Source organism: Grammomys surdaster, unplaced genomic scaffold (assembly GCF_004785775.1).
Source record: "Grammomys surdaster isolate TR1022 unplaced genomic scaffold, NIH_TR_1.0 146, whole genome shotgun sequence".
In the NCBI taxonomy this organism is placed as follows: Eukaryota; Metazoa; Chordata; class Mammalia; order Rodentia; family Muridae; genus Grammomys; species Grammomys surdaster.
Window position 1 is genome coordinate 4,121,575 of NW_021604604.1, and position 7,023 is coordinate 4,128,597.

At 44.4% G+C, this 7,023-nt stretch overlaps 1 pseudogene; it reads left to right on the top strand.

The window, feature by feature from the left end:
* The first annotated feature begins 244 nt into the window (after positions 1 to 244).
* On the top strand, positions 245 to 1,796 carry LOC114619061 (annotated as a pseudogene).
* Positions 1,797 to 7,023: the final 5,227 nt, after the last annotated feature.

Below are 7,023 nucleotides of genomic sequence, written 5' to 3' on the forward strand. Positions count from 1 at the left end.
GCTGAAGTGCCCATCTCTAATATCTGCTTATTAAAGACCTACTTGCTCTAGGGTCTGGCTATGCAACTTAGTGGCAAAGAGCCCAACTGACTTTCAAGGCTCTGCATTCGGTCCCCAGCACAGAGAAAGGAAGAAAACAAGATAGAAAGAAGAAATGAGGAACAGAAGCAGCCATCGGGAGTGAAAAGAAGTGAGGATGCCCCTGCGTGAACTGGCGAGGGAGAGCTCCCAGGACAGTGGAGAAATGGCCTCCACCTTCAACCCCAGAGAGTGTAAATTATCCAAACAAGAGGGGCAGAACTATGGCTTCTTCCTCCACATTGAGAAGGACACTGACGGTCACCTGGTCCGGGTGATTGAGGAGGGGAGCCCAGCAGAGAAGGCAGGGTTCCTGGAGGCGACAGAGTGCTCAGGAGCAATGGTGTCTTTGTCGACAAGGAAGAGCATGCACAGGTGGTGGAGCTGGTCAGAAAGAGTGGGAATTCAGTGACGCTGCTGGTTCTGGATGGAGACTCCTAAGAGAAGGCTGTGAAAAATCAGGTGGACTTGAAAGAACTGGATCAAAGCCAGAGGGAGCCAGCTCTGAAGGATAAAAAACCAGGCCCTGGGATGAATGGAGCGTTGGGGACGTGTGCCCAGCAGCTCTGCTACCTGGTGAAGGAGGGCAACATTTTTTGTTTCTCTTTAAAAACTATCCAAGGTAAAAAGGGCGTGTACTTGACTGATATAATACCTCAGGGTGTGGCCATGAAAGCTGGTGTCCTGCTGGACGATCATTTGATTGAAGTGAATGGAGAAAATGTCGAGAATGCCAGCCATGAGGAAGTGGTAGAAAAGGTGACATAGTCAGGAAGTCTTATCATGTTCCTCCTTGTGGACAAAGAAACAGCCAGGCGCCATAGTGAACAGAAGACACAATTCAAGAGGAAGACAGCCAGTTTGAAACTGCTGCCCCACCAGCCCCGGGTGGTGATCAAGAAGGGCAGCAATGGCTATGGCTTCTATCTGAGGGCGGGTCCTGAACAGAAAGGTCAAATCATCAAGGACATAGAACCTGGAAGCCCAGCAGAGGCGGCTGGCTTGAAGAACAATGACTTGGTAGTTGCTGTCAATGGCACGTCTGTGGAAGGTCTCGATCATGATGGTGTGGTGGAAATGATTAGAAAAGGCGAAGACCAGACGACTCTGTTGGTGCTGGACAAAGAGGCAAACAGCATCTATAGCCTGGCTCGCTTCTCTCCTCTTCTTTACTGACAAAGTCAAGAAGTGCCTAACAGTTCTGTCAAGGAAGCCCCCGCTCCCGTCCCTGCTCCTCTGGAGGACACAGGCTCAGATACCACAGTGGATACGGATGTGGGGGATCACAAACTCAAGCTCTGCAAGCTGATCAAAGAGGAGGACAGCTACGGCTTTCACCTGAACGCCATTAGGGGTCAGCCAGGTTCCTTTGTCAAAGAGGTTCAGCAGGGTGGCCCCGCTGACAAGGCCAGACTGGAGAATGAGGACGTTATCATTGAAGTGGATGGGGAGAATGTGCAAGATGAACCCTACGACAGAGTGGTGGAGAGAATCAAGAGCAGCAGGAGCATGTCACTCTGTTGGTCTGTGGAAAGATGGCCTACAGCTACTTCCAAGATAAGAAAATTCCCATCGTTTCTTCTATGGCCCACCCCCTGGTGGCTGGGCCTGATGAAAAAGGAGAGATGTCAGCAGAGCATGACTCCCACCCAATAAAAGAACAAACTCTCAGCACAGCCTTGAACTCTTCTTCTAAATCTGAAGACACAGAGATGTGAAGAGAACAAACAATGCTTCCTCTTGAGGGCCCAGGACCTGCCTCTCTGAGGAAGGAGCCTTGCTGGTCCTGTCAGGCCTGCTCAGAACCATCTGTCCCAGACTGTCTGCAGTCAGAAGGGCTGCTACTGCAGGTTGCTTATTTAAGCTCAACTTAGCTGGAGGGAGAGACCAGGTTCAGGTTCTTTCTGTATGGTATCTTCCAAAGTGCAACTTTTCACTTCTGTTGATGAAACCTCTTACTTCTGTAGGCTTGAGCACGGGGGTGACTCACTCCTGTCTGTGTGAGCGCTGCTAATTAAAGAATCGAGCAGGAAAAAAAAAGAAAGAAAGAAGGAATGAAAGAAAGAAAATAATAACAAAAGGATTTAAAGTTTTTATTTGTTTTAAGTCTATTTAAATTCCATGTCCTGAATAAGCTACCCATCCCTCCCCTGTGTTCCTGGTCTCCATTTAAATGATCATAAATACACGTAGTTACATACATAATCATGACATGTGAAAGAAAATAAACAGGGCCAGATTATTAAGAAACTGAATTTTGAATGGGAATTTTGAACAGTGGCCATTAACAAAGGTTAACAAAAGAGTGGCCAAGTCTGAGCAAGGCAAAGGTCAGGAGATAAGTGATAGAAAACAGAGCACGCTAGGGAAAGACTTGAGCTTTCATTTGGTCACACAATTCTGATGCTGAGAACGTAGATCAGACTCAGACGAATTATCTCAAGTTATGCAGTGAAATGTAATGAACACAGCTAAGGAAATCTTTTGCTTTCTCCCATTTCTCTCTTTTCATTGGTGTTTATATTTAATTGCATTGCATTGTGTGCCACTGTGCGCATGTGGAGGGCAGAAGACAGACTGAGGAGTTCCCTACAGATTCTGGGCATCAAACTCAGGTCATTAGATTTGGCAGCAAGCCCTCTCACCTGCCGGCCCACCTCTTTCTTTTTTTAAAATAATTATGTGTAACAAATTTTACAAACAGATCTTCTTTATTTTGTAACGCATACATACTGTTGTAGTTAGTTAATAAGAGGTAAATACAATCTTTGTTTTATGGAAAGATAACCTCAAAAATTAAAATAATTAGTCAGGAGGTTGTCTTCCAGGTCACCAATGTTATTATCTTATGGTATGGATCCAATGTAGACCATATGAGACTCTGTTCAAGCTTTACAGACAAATTACACTTTTGTGTCAACCGTCTGCTGTTCTTATCTGCATGAACTTCCCTCGTCAGAGTAAGAGTCTAGGCTTGAGAACCCCAAATTCCATCAGAGCCATAATGATCTGGGTTCACAGAACTGCAGCTAATGACAGCCTTGAGCTACGCTGTAGAGTCTGCCAGCTAGGCAAGCCCTGCTGCATTCTCTAGGTAAGTCTGCTGAGGTAACCACATTAGGGAGAACATACATTCATCAGCTCCTGGTGGTAGAATCAGTCTCTACAAGACGGTGTGTGCGTGGCCATTCCCAGTCAACAGCAGCCTCTCCAGACTCTGCCAAGCTTCTCCCAGCTTCCCACTCAGCCTGCTCATCTGTGCAAGGAACGAACCTGCCCTGAACTTCAGTTTGGTGGACTGTGGACTTAAACACAGCTCTTGATCCTAAGTAAGAGCTCATTTGGAGACAAAATAAATGAGCATGGCCCAGGTACATGGACTCAGGTTGCCCTGAATGGCTTATTCCATCATGGATCATTAGCCTTTATGATCACAGAATTAAAACCAAAACAATGCCCCCATCAAATACATTGGTGGGATCCCAGGTTGATGCATTTCAGCAAAGTGGGGAAGTCTCTGCTACAGGTTTCAGACGGTTTTCTGACATGCTTAACTTCTGAGCTGGTGAAAGCTGTGGTCTGCTATGTTAATATATTCCAAAGGGTTTTTTGTTATTGTTTTTTGTTTTTGTTTTTATGAAAAGACCAGTAGGTCAAATATAGAGGTTGCGTAATAGTCCACTAAAGGGACAAAAGATAGCCCAAAATAATTGTGACTCTTAAAAAAAAGTGTGTGTGTGTGTGTGTGTGTATGTGTGTGTGTGTGAGTACCTGTGTACATACTGAGGATCTGTGGGTCCTCTTCCTCTTCTTCTACTTTAAGCCAAAATTGGATTCTTTCCTTTCCTTTCCTTCTTTCTTGTGTGTGGGTTTTTGCCTGCATATGTGTTTGTATATTACACGTGTGCAGTTCCTGCAGAGGACAGAAGATGGCGTTAGATTCCTGGAACTGGACTTATAGCTGTGAGCTCACAGATAACACTATTGTAAATGCATCGGAAGGCCTTAGAGTTGGCTAACTAACTCTGTTTGGACACTGTCAGAAGACATGTCCATTAGCTATTGAGGACATTCCCCTAAAGACTTCTCCCACCAACTGGATCAAAAGTGCCTGCAGTAGCCTGGGTACTCAACTGTCCCTCTGTACATGTTCTTCAGGCAGCAATGTGAGCCTTTGGGGGACAGTTGGGAGCTTAGAAGAAAGGTCATAAAGAAGACAAGTGAAGCCAATAAACCTGATAAACATAAAGGCAAAGATGCTCAATAAAAGTCTAGCAAACCAAATTCCACAGCACGTTAAAATGATCACACACTCCACAATCGAACAGGGTTTTTCCTTGGGACATGTGATGGCTAATCTTGGTTGTCAACTTGATTGTATCTGGAACTAAATCAAAAATTGCTGGGCACTCCCTTGAGGTGACAGTCCATCATGATGAGGCTTGATAGAGGAAGGAAACGAGAGATAAATCCCTGCCCGTCTTTGAAGAAGAGAGTCTCATTTTTGTACTGATAGATGATTAGTATAGAGGATGGATTATACAGAGAAAAGTGGAAAGCAGGAGCCAGATGAGGAAGCCATTGTGGCATTCCAGGTGAGTACAGACATGGAATGACAGATGTAGAAAGTGATACATCAAGCACACACTGAGCCAGGATTCATTATAACAGCTCATTTAAACAGAACTGCATAGCTATGCATTCATGCATACATGAAAAAGAACATTAAACTGGTAAAAACGAAACATCAGGAAAAACATTGGACATCATATGACAAAGAATGAATAGCCTACCTTATAAAAACCTTATTATAGGTAGAAAGGTAGAAAGTTTATCATAGTTTAAAAAGTCTATTCTGAAGAGTTAGGGGAAGGATTGAAGGCCCAGAAGTAGATGGAAACTCCACAGAAAGACCGAGTCAACAAACCTGGACCCCTGGGAGCTCTCAGAATCTGAGCCAACAACCACCACAGGTTGGAACAAGGTCCTCTGGACATATGTAGCAGACAGGCAGGTCAGTCTTCATGGCTGCCCTGTCCGGCGTCAGTGAGAGAGGATGTGCCTAATTGGCAAAAACTTGGTGTGCCATGGTTGGGGGATACCCAGGGGATGGTCCCACCCTCTCAGAGGAGAAGGGGAGGAGTATGGGGGAAAGGATTCAGTGCCGGAGGGAACAGGAGAGGGGGCAGCATTAGGGATGTGAACAGTAAATGAGTACATTTTTTTTTTAAAGAGTCTAGATGATTTTTAAAATTCCAATGATAAGTGATAAGTGCCCAGTGCAGTGGAGGCGTGAACGTCACAGTGATAAATGCCCAGTGCAGTGGAGGCGTGAACATCACAGTGATAAGTGCCTAGTGCAGTGGAGGCGTGAACGTCACAGTGATAAATGCCCAGTGCAGTGGAGGCGTGAACGTCACAGAGGCAATCTAAACCGAGTCAAAATCCCACGGCTACGAAGGAAATTGGCCCAATAGGGGCATCTACTACTTTTGTTTTGCTAAATGGTCATGGTGACAAGCTGTCTTCCAAATATGGATGTTTATACCTTTAGATCTGTGTTGCTATCAGCTTTGGTCAGGGCAGCTTCTGTTTGCAGTGGCCAATAGTTAATGCAAAGGCTCTTAACTGGTCAAAGTGTTGAATAGGTGACTGTTCAGTGCTCAGCCCCAGAGAAGACATGTGTCACCCCCTCTGTGGCCCAGGAACTATCATGGAGGAGAGAATTGAAAGAATGTAAACTCCAGAGGTTGGGGAGGAGTGTGGAGAAGAGGATGGATGGGGAGGAGTGTGTCTTTTAGACATGATATGTCTGCTGTTGTACTCAGAAGTTCACAGCAGCTCTCCTTACCAGCATCAGCCCTGTACAAACTGGAGCTCAGTGACATTCCATCACGGTTGTAAGAAGCAGCGCTATTGGCAAGCATTAGTTGCTGGTGAAGAGAAGTCTTACAGCCTCTGATAAGTCGCTCATGGTCAGTTACAAACAAAACAGAACCTCCCACGCATGTTCATGAGAGTGGTCCTATGGGTCTCAAACAAACATGAACAAAAGCAGTGGAAGTGGGGGAGGGACCTTGGGAGAAAAGGTTGCAGCAGGGGTGGAGGGGATGGGAGATGTAATAGAAATATGTGAATGCAATCCAAATATATGATATACATGCATGAAATGTCAAAGAATTAGTAAACAAAAATAAAAGAATACATTTGTTACCTTCTCCATACTATTGGGTGTAATCAGCCCTTTTTTTCAACCAATAGCTGAATTTTTAGCTGTAAACTCCCAGGGAAAATTGGCATTTATTAAAGGAATATTATTCTGAGGAAAAAACAAACTAGTGACTCCAACAAGAAAAAAAAAAAAGAAACATTTCTAAGTAGACTGAATTTCCTCTCTACAACAGAAATGATTCCCTTTCATTTCTGAAAGGCAGAATTATTCCAAACCATTAAGATTAAAACTTAAATAGTATGTTTAAATTTAATTTAAACAAGATTATATGAATTGACTTTTTGTTTAATTTTTTATTATAATTTTTTAACATCACAAAGGGAGTATTTTGTATATTAAAAACAATCTAAAAATCTGGAAAGATGGGTAAACATGCGTGGTGGCCTGAGACCTGCCCACCAGCATCAGGTTGAGTGATGTAGAAGGATGCCAGCATTGCCTGATGGGAAGGGACCGGCTAGCCTGGCACTGCCTTGTAGAGGCTGGTGTAGGAGCAGGCAAGGGAAGGAAAGACATGGAGAGACCGTTAGCTGGGCTGGATGTGAGCATCCCAAGGAGAAATAGTTGCAGGAGATTTTGGGGAGAGGGAACATTATTACCCTTATACACGTCCTCCTGAAAGCACTGTTGCTTTGAAAAATAGAGCAAAACACCACCGACAATAAAGGCCACATTTACAAAAGCCTGACTTTGGACCCTGAACAGAGTTCTTG